Source organism: Erithacus rubecula, assembly GCF_903797595.1.
Source record: "Erithacus rubecula genome assembly, chromosome: 1".
Taxonomy (NCBI): domain Eukaryota; kingdom Metazoa; phylum Chordata; class Aves; order Passeriformes; family Muscicapidae; genus Erithacus; species Erithacus rubecula.
This window is the reverse complement of record NC_136658.1, coordinates 55315584-55330452: the sequence shown is the minus strand read 5'-3', so window position 1 is coordinate 55330452 and position 14869 is coordinate 55315584.

Sequence of the window (14869 nt, the reverse complement as noted above, 5' to 3'; positions counted from 1 at the left end):
ACCTCTAGTCTTTTGATTGTGTAGAGTATGTGCAGCTGCTTGAAATGGACCAGTGAGGACAAAATTCAAATATGGTTGAATACCCCAGTGCATAGGAAAATCAGTGTAATGCATTGCAATAGGGTGCTGTCCTCATTTAAATCTAACCATAAGCACTCTTTGGGTGGCTGTCATTTCACTGTCTTCTGAAATACAGCATTAGTGAAATGTCACTTTGTGTTAAGCTCATCAGTGGCCTTTGCTACGTACATTCTTCCATGTTTCTGCACAAAGACAGTGAAGCACACTGGAACCTCAGCTCCAGAGATCGATTTCTCTTCATGTCTGGTATTAACTTACATCGCCAGGGCCAGGGTGGGGTGTGAAAGAGGTGGGCAGAAATGGTGTTTATTCACTGAACCTTGAGGTAGAACTTTAGCAAATGGCTGAGCTGCTTTGAGTTGCTGAAATGACTGCAGTTTTGGTACCTTTTTAGGGTTTGCAATGATAAGAGCAGATCTCTAAGGAGTTGAATGTCTGAGTGATCTAAAACCAGGGCAGTCAAGCTGAAGAGGATGTGTGCACTAACCTGTTTGCACTGAATAGTCTCCATAAATAATTTACAACTATGACTGCCAGCTATTATTACAAAAATACCGGATTGCATTTTGACACATGCAGCCAGCTTGTAAGTCAATAGATACATTTCACCTAGTGTATGCAGACCACAGTTTCAGCCATCCATCCATGTGTGTTTTACAACAATGCAATCTACCATTCCAAAACAAGGCTGTGAAGACCTTTAGAAATAATTTTCAAAAAATCAGAACAGTGATCAGAGTGTTGCATTTTTTATTGTATTGGTCCTTCATATGTTTCTGTTCCCTCCCTGCACAAAACTTTCAGTTTTAAACGATTATGATGTCCTATTTAAGGGTCCTATCCTGTGGGCAGTGCTGCAGTCGTTTTGGATCTACTGCAAGGTATCAGAAAACTAGAAATCAAAGGGTGAAATTTCCTTTACTGTCTTTTCCTTTAAGACTCATTTGAGTCACCAATGAAGTATTTCATCATAGCTTGATTTAACCAGAAAGAGAATTAGTGGGTTTTGCCTCAGTCTTCAAGATTGACAGAGCAGGAAAAATAGTAGAAAAGTACTGCTTCCTATAACAATAAAGTGAAAATATGCACAACAGCGTAATAATTAATCTCATCAAAGCAAGGACCAGGAAAGACTTTTTTCCTGTAATCAAACAAAATATCTCCAAGTGTTAGACTGGTGTCTTAGACTTAGGTGTTAGACTTATTTACATGTACTTGTGTGTGTATAGAACATTGTCTTCCCTGAAGCTTATTTCTTTCACAGAGAAAAAAAAAAAAAAAAAAAAAAAAAAAAGCCGTTTGTAGTGCATTCTCTCTTATTTAACAATGACAAAATTTAGTCTGTCTTTTCAAAACCTACTTTTAAATGAACTCAAAGATCCCTTGTGGATATATTTAAAAAGTATTTTCATTCTAGATGAAGCTCTTATAAACCTTGTCTAGTGGTGTCCCTGTCCATGCTCTGAGGTTGCAGCTAGATGATCATTAAGGTTCCTTCCAGTCCAAGTCATTCTAGAATTCTATGATTCCATGGTTATGGAAACTCATGATAGAAATAAGAATACGTGCAACAGTTAAAGTACAAATATAGACTGTAACTATATTGCACTAGAAAATATATTTTTCTATGCAGAAGTCTAGAAAATAACTGAAGAGCTGGCTTTGTGAGACAGTTGACGTCGTGTATTTATTAGTGCCTGTCTGGGAATAGTGATCATCCAAGGATTTGGTCTGATTAGCTGACTGCTCTTGTTTGACATCAATCATGAATTTATGATTTGTCAGTCCAGCCTTCACATTTTCTTTAAAGAAAGACTTTTACTTTCTTCCTCATTACATCTATTGTGTTATGTAGCTATACAGTGAAATATAGCAGAAGGAGTCTGGGAGGATGGGGCAGAAGAGGGAATAATTGAGGAGAGAGAAATCTAGAAGACCAGATGTCCCCATTTTATTTAGTCTATTTAGAACACATCCGCTGTGGATACAGCAGGGTTGCTCACACAAGAGGTGACCACAACAAACTAGATGGACTGTTACCTGAACAGGTAGATTTAAAGCATCAGGTCACAATTTCATGAATTCAGAGTTTATGCCCCACCTCTCATTCCAACCCTTTAACACATCCAGCATGGGTTAACTCTGCCATTTGGCTACACAGTCTTTGCTTCATTGCTGTTCACTTCACTGGCCTTTGTTTAAAGAGTTAGGAAATAGAGATGGTTGAAGGGCAAGATCCAGCTGACAAATTAAGTCACCTAAGGTCTATAATGCATGTTCTGTGTATCTGACTGTCGAAGTGTCAAAGTTTCTACTGATCTCAATGGCAATTTAGCCAATGCAGTCAGTGGAGTTAAAGAAGCTCTTTGGCTCACCCAAAATACACCTATGTAAAGTCTGCTTTACAGAGGCTCTAATGTGTCTCTTGGCTACCAGAAAACTTCCCATACTATATTTTTCTCCTCTAGGTCCAGTTCCACATCTGTCAGTTTCACATAATTGCTTCAGATACTCAGGTACATCTGAAATAATAAAGTTGTGTCTGTGTTTGTGAAGCTGAACTGAAATCACTGAACTCATCCATTCCTGTATGTGAGCCTTTTTCTTTGCAAGGTACATTTTTCCAAAATACACTTCACCTTCTTCTGGTAATAGCTCTTTCAGTCTTTCACAGCCTGCAAACAGCTAACAGCTAATATTTTAAGGGATCTATTATTAATCTGGAAAAAGTTATTACCATTGTCTGGATTACCTTCTTGAAGTCATAAGAAATATGAGAAACTAGTGGAGTTTATCAACCTGTATCATGACAATGTACTTCTGTGTGAAACCCCTTTGGTTCATGCTGTCTCCCCTCTAGTCAGTTGCCCAGGCTTAAAGAAATTTGAGACCTCGTTACTGCTGCCAAAGTGATTAAAAATTGGAGCAAAAATATCAAAGCCAGAGACAGGACAGATGCAGGCACACAGTATGTGCACACAAGTTTTGTTGCCTTAGGAACACAACATATTTCTAGTGCTAGTTTAGTTCAATAGGAAAAATTCCTTCCTAATTCATAATGGAATGCCAATCAGATCCATGACACAATGCAGGATACTGTTCCCTTGAATAACTGGTTGGGAGAAAGAGGTTTCTAGAAACCCTGTTCTGGACATCCCAACATCCACACTGGCTGAAAATTGAGAAATCACTTCACTGCTCTTTACATTCCATTTACATTCCACTGCTTTCTCCAGACTTTTTTTTATCTTGACTTTTTAAAATCTTTTTCTGCATAGGTATATAGACTCCATCTTATATGACATCCCAAAGCAGTCCCTTAGCAATTTGGGGTGTGATTTTCAGTTCTGCTTAGGTCCCTTTGCACAGTCAAGGTAAGGTAAATGACAATCAAATCTATGGTAAAGAATAGTGACAACTTATTGGAAGTAAGGCAACAAATTCAATCAATCATCAATAAAATATATAAAAAAAGAAATCAATGCTTTTATATCTAAGTCACCATAGGACCAATAAAAAACCTGAAATCCTTAACCTTGCTCATTAACTCCTACTTGGTACATTTTTCTAAATATATGTTTTTCTTTGGACAAATGACTGTATTTGACATATTTTATAAGTGGCTGCAAATAATGATGCATAAGGAACAGTAAACTGAGGCAACCAAGGGAAAAAAAAATCTTTCTATATCTTAAAGCTATAGTATTACTAACCATTAAAGGCCAGAGTCTTACCTGGATTTGAAATTTGAGTTTCATGCATCCTAAGAGTATTGGCTTGTAAGGCTGAAGAAGGCAGTTTATAGAAGAAAAGTTTCAGGAAAGTACACTTTTATGCTGCGATTATTTGCTTCTTTAAAGATGTTTTCCTAAACCAGCTCTGCAGCCTCCATTCCAAATCAAAACTTGATGTGATTGGAATTGCTTGGCTCTCAGTAAAATTGCACAGTTCTGTAAAGAACAGATACTACAGTATCTCATTTGCTTTTGGCTTCTGATTGTCTTTTCCAAGCACACCCTTCAGCATGAGTAGGTTGGAAGGGTTTCAATAATCTATAATAATCAGGAAACGTTCAGGTTCTTTGATTGTCTCTGAGTGGCAAAACAAGACTCTGCAGCTGGCAGAGATACAAAGTTAATTGGGATAAGAACAGATCAGAGACAAGGCCGTGGTCATCCATAGGCATACCTGATGGATAATGACTAGTTCAGCATTTTCAGCTATCAATCTTTAGTGTGAAAAGAAGGTGATAGCTGGATAACATGTCCTGAGTCAGCAAAAAATGACCCCACAGCAAGGAAGGAGAAAATGGTTCAGTTTGTAACCTCAGAGTTTTTTTTCTGATTTCAGATTACCTCTCTCCTAATTTTAAACTCAGACCAGTGCAAGAATAATAAAATGAATATTTTATTAAGATGGTACATGAGGGGGAAAAATCCCACCAGCCTATTTACTGCAAAAGATACATGGCAAAGAGAACATAATGATTAACTCTATTTTAGAAAGGCCATCCCAAATATTATTAGACTTCCTAAAGAAACACTTTCATGAAAGACATTTCTGATTATTTTTAACTATTATTATTAAATTTTGAGTGATTGCTTTTACTGAAAAGGAAAGTTTTTTTATTTAAAGAGGGTCTTCGAACCACTCCATTTCCATATGTCCAAAAGTACACAACTGACACATGGTCTGTGGTTGACTTTGGAGACACAAAATAAGTATGTCAAATTCCAGTGCTTTATTGGTAAGGAGTGACTGCTTAAAGCTATAAGGAACAAGCTCATGTTTTTAAATAGATGTATTCTAATACACTATCTTTTTCACTGCTGCACAATCAAAATTCACATTAAAGTCTAGTTTTGGATAAAAAAATAAATGTAGGTATAGATCCTTTGCTGTTTTAGGGCAGTCATTCAACTGATTTTCATTCCTCTAGGACACCAAGATACACAAACACTCGTGACCTAAGTGGATTTCCTTTATTAGATCATCATTACTACTCTTATTCATCAGTGAACTTACAACATCTCTTGGGAGATGTTCTAGGATGCATGTCAAGAAGTGACAGGAGATTATTTTCATGTTATTACTGCCATGAAATGCCAAAACTCAGAAAAAAATATGTAATAGAATGTAATAGAAAAGTTCAGCAAGAGATATTTTTGCTCAGGTTGGGGTCAGAATTACTTTTACTCTGCCACTACAAAAGGTTTGGGGCAAGGAATAGTAAAATCTCTCAAGGATATCATTGCATTTAACATTAGAATGCCTTTCTAAAACAGGTGTCTATGACTCCTTGGTCAAATGTAGTAGTTTTTTTATAACTTATATGCACAGGGGCCTATCTCTTCATTCTTCCTAAGAGCAGGACTCCCATTCAAATAAATGGTGTTAACTCTAAAGGATTTATGGGGAACAGACATAATTTTATAGAATAATATGTTTCCAGAGCTAAAAAATGCAGTTTGCAACAGTTGACCTGATCCTTACTCGTGCAGTGGCTTCTACTAGAAACTACATTAATGTCCACATGACATTTTGTTGTAACATGGACATATTCATGATGCCACATATTCATGATGCCATATATGCATAGGTATACTCCTAAATCCTTGTGATTAAGTTGCACATATAAGAGATTCTGAAAACCTTCAAAGCATGTTGTTCAGCTCATAACCAGTGTCCAGTTAGAGCAGATAGTTTAAATTATTAAATGACTTTCTGCTAAGAAAGGAAAGTCTGCTTTGTCCCATCCTCCATCATCAGCCATAGGTTCTTCTCTTCCTTTCTATGGTCTAGTGAACATGTGGCTGTGATATTTCAGTTCAGGAGGCTGACCCTCTGTGATGGACTTTAAGTTACTTAATATCTTCAGCATAAACTCATTATTCTAGAAATCCTTCCCTATACGCTTCAACCATAAAAGGAGTCTAAGGTGAGGAGACGAAGTGATGAGCTTAGACATAATTCCTGCAATATATGTTCAAAGATGAATTATTTGAATACTGCCTTGTTGTGATCAGCTGGAGAATTACTGAAAATTATTTTGATTACATGGATATCTCGCCAAATTTCTGCCCTTCCTTAGGTGACTATGGCTTAAAAATTCAAACAGACTACTGATATGTCCTGGTAATCTGCAAATTGTTGGTGCTATCAACAGTGATAGAGGAAGTTTGCCAAATAGTGTTTTTTGCAAACCTATTTTAAAGTTACTCAAAAGAAGGAGAAAGTTCTGCTTGCAGATGGATGTGGCCTGTTAAAGACAAGATCAAACAGCAAAAAATGACCTGAGACACTCAATGCTAATGTGGGTTTTGTCCACAGCCGCTCTGCAGTGTGGGGAGCAGGAGGACAGGAGTTTTCCAAAAGGAAATGAAAACTTATCTATAGATTGTGGAATTTAATAGAGGACTATATTCATACTACAGCATTTTTCTGGATGTTTCATATGGACTATAAAAACTTACTATTTCCTATTAGTGTTCTTTCTATGTAAGAATCCCTGTAGAATTCATCCAGTTTAGTCATAAATATCATAGGATTTTTCCTTGAAAGATTACTAATATACCTTCAGTGAAGAGACACATGCAGACATTGCATTTACTGCTCTCTGGTCCTCAGGTGACCTACTCTCTTTGGTCTGTTCCATGAAATAATATATTGTGTGTTGCTTTTTTTACAATGTTTACTGCATGATCTGTCACCTGTTTTCATGAAAGGTAGCCTAGTTGCATGAACTTGCCAAATGCCAGCTGAAAAAAAATACATAATGTTATTTACTCCATTCATGGATTTAAAATGGAGGAGTCAAGGGTATAGTAAAATAAATGACAGAAATAAATGTATCCTATTTAATGTAAAGAGTGACAACTAATTGCTTCTCAGGTATTTTTGTCAGAATAACAATTCTTTTTTTCTCCTATCCTCTAAATAGACAGTGTCCCTGATACATAATAACATATAAGTGGGGTTTATTCTATTGATTTTTTTAAAACAATTCTTAATATTGCTTATAAAATTCTGCCAGAAAGTACTCATTTTAATCATCAGTCAGCATTTTTATTATATTATAATCCTTAATTGATTGACGTTTAATCACAGTCTTTGTATTTTACTATCCCTTGTCTCATAAGAGGCAATTTTCTCTTTACTGTAGTTTAACAGCTGATGAAAAAGATTTAAGGAAACCTATAAACTTAAGATTAGTTAATGGTCCCTTATAAAAGAATATTACACTTCTAGGATCCATTGCACAGATGTGATACTCAATTGTAGAAATGTGCATGGGGTTTATTAAATTACAGCACAAATCTTCAGTCTTCTGAATTATTGTTCATGTTGGTATTGTTAGGCAAATGGGGAGACACATTATTGCTTCCAGTTGTTCGCATTACTGTGGTGTAATACAGTCAGAGACAGCTGGCACATTGCTCTAGGCAAATGCAGAGCTACAGCAGCTGCAGAGTTCTGGGCCCCCAGTGAAGGTCCAGCACCGCTGAGTCAGTACTGGGTGGCTCATCAAAAGATGGCCAGAAATTAAAAGAAAAAGTTGATCTTTTTCAGAGCTAGTGTGTGGAATTGTGCACAGCTAATTACCACGGCCTTTTGCTGTATGGAAACCAGTGGGCATGTAAAAGCAATAGCAAGCCCATTTGTCCTAGCTGTATTGCAGAGGGTGGACTGCAGATATTATTTGCTTTACTTATGAAAGCACAGCCACCCTTCTCAGCTGTGGCATGAAGAGTCAGTGTTTTCACCAGTTTTGGGTCCTACTGGCTGATGCTCAAAAAAGAATTCACGGGTGTTGGTTACACATGGCCATGTGACAATGTCATGTAAAATCAAAGATTTTATGAATCAGGTCATAGACATTAGATTGTTAGATAATATATCCCCATTCTTCACTGATTTAAAGATAATAAAAAAATAATTTAAATAACTAAAATTATAATTTCTGAATTCTTTCATGTCTCGGCCTCATGTGTTTTACTCAGCACATGCTAATTCCATTCATTAAACCTATCTTCCAGGAAGGCAATGAAGGTTGTCATTGTTTCACAATTTCACAAGTCCCTTAGTAACTTGTTAAAATTATTGCTACTAAAAATATTAATATTTTCCACTTTGAATTGCTGTTGACCCAAACCTTAGTGTCACTTTGTGGAATGGGAAGAGTTATCAGGAGCTCTGAGAGTTTTGCTCCTTTTTAAGCAGCTAACTGGAGTGCATTTGTCTTCTGAGTGGAACGTGAAACTTCAGCTTAAAGTAGCACTCTGGAACTACTGCAGACAAGTAGGAAACTGCCATCAGAGCCATTCAGGGTACTGAACCAGAGGCAGCACCTTTAAACTTCCATTTTCAACCCAAAATTCCTTCTACTGGATCATATATTAGAGTTCAAAGAAGCCTAAGCTCTTACCTTCACTTCCTACAACAGCAAGGGCATGCTTTATTTAATGCAGTGTATGCTCCATTTTTAACTCAAATCTGGTCTCATAAAGCTATTATTGCTAAAAAAACATATAAATATGCATGCTTTTAATTATATAGTGGTGCCTTTCTCATAAGCCACTTGGATATTTTGCTATACTTCATAATTTTGTTTAGAAACACATGATATTTGATTCCTTTTTTTTTCCTAAATTGGATTATATGAGCAAACATCTAGAGTGGTGCCTTTGGAAAAATAGAATTGCCACCAAGAGGTTTGCCAAATTAGATAAGACATTAATAATGATGGTGTACTCAAGAAGGGGTAAGGAACAATTAGAATCTTTATGAGAACTTGGTGTGCCTTTACTTCCTTTTAGAATCCAAATTTAAGTGGATGGTTGGATCCCCCACCAATTTTTGAAAATCATTTTGTATAGAAAATTTGCCAATCCTTCTTGTCAGCTGAGTCTGGCTAAGAGACTGCAACTTTTCCTTTTGACTGATACTGTGGATATTATTATCTGAGCTTTGGGTGCTCTGAGAGCTTTTACTGCTGTCTGGTTTATGCTGCCTTACACTAAAATTGCATGAAAGCTAAAGTTAAGGCAGCTTTGGAGACAAAATGCAACAGTTAGATTTCTGGGTAGAACATTTCAGTAAAAATATTGTAACAGCACTCTGGAATTGCACAGTCCTCCAAAGACCTCCTGTGCAAGTTTAGGCATGTTAAAAACTGCCAAGCCTTTAGAACTGGAAACTATCCTGAGTGGGAATTTTATTTTTATTTTTTCTCTGTGTGTACTAGGGTTGCTACCTCTCATCAGCAACTGATGCCTGAATTGAATTCTCACTTATTCCACCATGGAGGGGTAATTGGGTACTTTCAGAGCATCTCTGAGACTCTAATACTTCAGCCCCCATTTTGGCACAAAATAATTCCATACAGCTATCTCCAAATGACACCTGTTTAATAGCATTCTTTAACAGGGCTGAAGGTATATTTCCCACAATGATAAAAGGTTGGAAAGGAGTCTCTGTAGAATGCTGCTTGGCTGAGTTCCTGTTGGTATGATTATATTCATTCTTCTGGGATTTTATTTTATTATTAATGGTATGTGAGGGAGTTCAGATCCTTAGACAGGCATCTTTTTAATTATTTTAATTTAAATAAATTAATTGTGGCTAGCCTTAGGAAACCATGTCAACTCACTACAAGCTTACAAGTTGGTAAAAGCCTATGCACCGTTCTCATTTAAATTATTTCCAAACTTTGCATTCTTCTGCAGTGACCACAAGAAATACAGAATCGTAGGAATAAAATAAGATAGTCTAGGGTGTATGCAGGGCCCTCTCTTGTCTATATTTCAGGCTGCAAAGTCAGGTCAGGAGCTGTCTCTTTGGTGTCTTTTAGGTCAATAGGTCAGATTATCACCACTTGGGACAGTAAGATACTGCCTGGTTGTTAGTACAAGTTTTATATTCTCAGCTTATGCACTTGGTGAATATCCACATCTGTTTGCTGCAGAGCAAATGAGAGCAGCTCTGAAACATTGCTGAAGCAAATCTGCAAATTTTGTCCTCACAAATGTTCTCAAAACCCCTTTTTTCCTATGCTTTGCTCCCTACTCTGCAACAGAACATTCAACTCTGTGAACAAAGACAAAGAGCCAGAGCAGTGGGGTCGGTATTTGGCATGCAGGCTATTCAGCAGGTGCGTGCTAAATTGCATTAGACTTAACACCAGGAATCAGATCACTAATTGGGCACCAATGTGAAGAATTTTTCTCATTTGGGACCTGAATTGCAACACTTATATCCCTTTAGGCAAGACATCACAACCTTCCTATCCCAAAGCAACAGCGCTACCGCTTGAGCTAAAGCAGAATCTCCATTAGCAAGCAGTAGCAGCACTTAGTATATATCCTGTTTCTAGGCTGCAAGCCACAATAGGGGAGTCATTTTAATCCTTTAGTGATTTATAATCATTGGGATTTTAGGGCTCTGTTTTTTTCCCTAACTTTCCATTTATTTTTAATTCTATGTGAGATTGTGTGGAAGAAATTAGCAAAGATGGCACTGGTTCTCAAAATTCAGACAAAAGAGATTTTCACTTTTTAAGAAGGGTAGAGAAATTAAAAATGTTCTGTATTTTTTGTCTTTTCTCATTTCTCAGCTCCCTCATTCCTACTATTTTGGAAATGTAAAATATTTTCTGGCCATTCCTTTACTACAAGACGCTAAAAGTTGTGAAAAGAACCTAATGTACATTTATAAAAACTGAAAAATGACAGTTTCCCTCTCATGAATAACAGTGCGTGGCAGTGCAGCTCTTTCTCAAGGTTCTCAGCGATGGGTCATAGGCAGAGTACCTTGGTCCAAGTAGAAGTATTGAGCTCCTTATGAAATCAAACTGCCCAGTTCTCTTGTTCTGAGAGACTGCCTGACATGCAGCACACACAGCTGAAGGATTTCATCTGTTGCACGTCAGCTGTGAGAAAGTAGATGGTTATAGATTCCTCCTCTCTGTTGAGATTTAAATGTCCCGAGCCTCAAATTGCAGATGGTCCTCAAATACTTAATGATCTGTGCATCAGACACAATGAGATGACACTATGAGATTATATACAATCCATAACATTAAAAGCACCTCTATTTCTATTAAAATCACAGTGCTAGGCACAACATTTCCCTTTTCACAGAGGTTGTTGCTACTATTGTGGAAACATCCACACAGTGTCCAGATTTTAATTTCTGGAGGCAACTTGTCATGTGGAACTGATTCCATAGCCTGTACATTTCTTATTATTGCTTCATTCCTACTAATTTTTATTTTGCTAGGTTAGATGTTTTCTTTCCTTGGGTATTTCTACAAAAATAATTCTATGATATTTTGTTTATGTTATCCAGAACATAAGAAAACACTTCAGATACAAGGAACTTTATTTAGTTATTGTACATAGTCTTAATTTAAATTCTCCAAAAGCATCCCCAGCATGAATGCAAGTGCTCTTTTGAAGCAAGATCATAAAAAGCAGCAGAGAAAAATAATTTTATGATCATTGTTTCCTCATCAATTAAAAAATACATTCCAAATAAATGTTATTGTGACCAGACCTTCTCCTTGCTAAAAATATATCTTTCTCTTCTAACACTTTCTGATCTAATTCCAAAGAAGTCCTGCCAGTGATTAGTAATAGTTGAAATTACAGAATTATTCTGTAAGGAATTATTATATTACATTTCCCTTCTTTTACCAATTCAAATGAAAAGATGGAATTTAAATAATTTCCTAGGAAATCAGACACTCAGGAAAATGCAGTCTGAGATTCTATGGAAACATAAAATTTGAAAGTCAAAATTATAGAGATCAAAATGAAGTGATTTTGCTTTGCTGAAGCAAGTGCTTTAATTAGCTAACTTCCAGGAAATGTTTTGGAGGTTGGGAGGGCTGGTTGAGGGTTTTCTGGTCTCAACCAACAAGTCCTTTAGGATGGAAAACTCTTCAAACAGGGATGGGTTTTTTCTTATTTGTAGTTCTAACTATATTAGCCAGGACAAGGAAGAAATAAATGGACAGAACCAGCACACAATGTCTTTCAAACTGAAACACATTTTCTCCTACTCCAGGGAACACTCAGATGCTGCTCCAATTCTACAGTTTCAGATAATTTCTGTGGGGTTTATTTGTCACTCACTGGCAGCCAAGACTTGACACAATCAGGAGGGATTCCATCAAAAAAAAAAAGTGTAGGATGGTATTATTCCCTTCTGATGACCGCAAAGTCCTTCACAGAAACTTCCTCATCTCTTAATGCCCAGACTTTCCTCTTTGTAACACATTCATCACCAAATGCTGTTGCATAAACAGAACATAGAAGCCATTTTCTGAATACATCATTTCTCACACTCATTATTGATGAGTTAAAGGTTATCAATAACTCAAGGAAATACAATAAATGACCTGTCTTTTGTCAAACTGTTAGATATCCTTTGCATGTCCTGTAGTTGCAACTAATTTCTGAGGCTTCCTTGCTGTGATCTTAACTTTTGTTATAACATTGTTACACACTGTGCATTTTAAAAAAAGACTACAAACAGCCCAGCTTCAGTCATAGCACTCTTCATTAAAAATAGCTAACCCCACAATGATTTTTGGTTTAAAAACAGTAATTCTGAATTTTCATTTTTTGCCAGATTGAAAAACTAAAATTACTGAACACATTTAATATATAGATGCCTATAGAGGAGGCCTATATATAAGCACATCAGCAGAAGGAATGAACATTCCTAAACTGCAGTTCATGCATGCTGCTGTGTTTGTTTCTGTTAGGAAGAATTGCTTCACTGAAAGAGGGGTTATACTTTGGAATGTGCTGTTCAGGGAAGTGGTGGAATCACCATCCATTGAGGTGTTTAATGAACGACATGGAAGTGGCACTTAGTGATATGGTTTAGTTCTTATGGTGGCAAAAGGTTGGAGTTGAAGATCTTGGAGGCCTTTTTAAACCATAACAATTCCACGATTCAGAGGAGAGGAGCCACATGCCAGACCCACCCTCTACTCCACAGGTTTAGCCCCTAGGACACTGTCCTGGGAGGTCTGGATTGAGGCAACCCATGTCTGGTGAGATGAATCCCAGACATGTGGTCAGTGTAAGCAGTGGGTGGAAGGAAAGTGAATCTCCCCTTTCAGAGCATACATCTTTCAACTCATATAACTTTTGTTTTGTCGTATTTACTTAGCAAAATAAAGCCTGACATATCTTGAAAAGATGCTCAGTGTTTCTCTCCTGTGGTATTATGTGGAATAAGCTCTTCTCAGAGACACTCATTTTCTCTTAGCAGAATGATTTCTAGTTATGGTGTGTGTCTTATCAGATCTCTCCATCCCCTTCTTTGGTACTTTGTTTGATATCAGAAGAGGATGGCAGTAGATGCTCTTTGAATTACAAAGGAAGAAGATGTGATTTTATAACAGCCTATGTTCATTACAGAATGGAAAGCCTGGACATGTCTAACCTGGCCATTGTCTGCTGATGACAGCTGTACTCTAATGAATCCTTTGAGAGCCTGCTTAAGTGCCAACATAGAAAAAATTCCTATGCACAGGGACCCTGCATGCTTTCCCCCACACATCTGTCCCAGTGGTTTGCAGAATTTGGGGCACAGTATGTACTTTCAGCTGTCCAAATTCTAAGCTAAAATCACTAACCATCTTAGACTTTTTTCCTGTGCCTCTTAGAAGAAAAGAAGCATTTAAATCAAGGAGTAGGCACATGCAGTAAGGAGATGCATGTGTTACAGAGGGGGAACAGAGACAGAGTAAAATCCCGCTGTGCTTGTCCTTTTTGTGGTACACGTGGAGAAGCAATGTTAAATCAGAAGAGTGAGGAATAATTAATGATAGTTTGTAGGGAATAACTAAAACAATATCACTGCAATCTCAAATTGCACAGAGAACCAACTGTGTAGTTGGGAGGTAAATAAATGTCTTCCTATGCTCTTCTCAAAGAATAGAGCAGTTTTGACAACTCGTCCTCTCTTTCAAATGTCACTAATTATTTAGGTGGAGGGATTGTTTGTTTTTTATGGACCAAGAAAAGCTGCTTTGCAAGTCTTGGATGCTGGAAGCATTGTAAAAATATGAATCTCACTTTATAATACATCAAAACATCCCTTCCAAAACATCGCTTCACGTATTTGTGAGGGGTCTGCATCACATACATAATAACAGTGTTTTCTGAATATATCAGGTGTACATCACAATTTCTGTCCTGAAAATTAATTTATATGTCTGCTTGTTGTATATCTTTGAACACTTACCTTCCACGGCAGACAGTTTTGTCTGACGAGTACCTTCACATATTTTGTCTCAATCAAAGCCTTTCCTCTTAAAACCAACTGTGAACTATCAAAAATGTTAATGTGGAAGTCAGCAGTATTACACAGAAGTCATTGTTTCATAAGAGAAAAGAGAGATTAACTTTAATAATTTAAGACAGTCTCTAAATTAGCAAAGAGGAAGTGGACAGTGTAACCATGCTGTACCTTGATGGATGCCTTTTTCCCTTCTTTTTTTTTTTTTTTTTTTTTTTTCCAGATTCATAGCAGTGTCACTCAAGTTTCAAAATCCAGCACTACCAATTGCCATCATTACATACAGCCCCACATGCCCAGAGCAAGACACTAAGGCTCATAGCTGCTACTTTGAGGATGAAGAGCTTTTGTGTCAGACTACACTAGATAATTGGACCCCTGTACAACTCAGATCAAACCCTGACTTTTGGAAACTAATACTGCTTTAACCAGGAGTCTTGGGGTTGAGGAGGCATGAAAGTGATTACTAAGC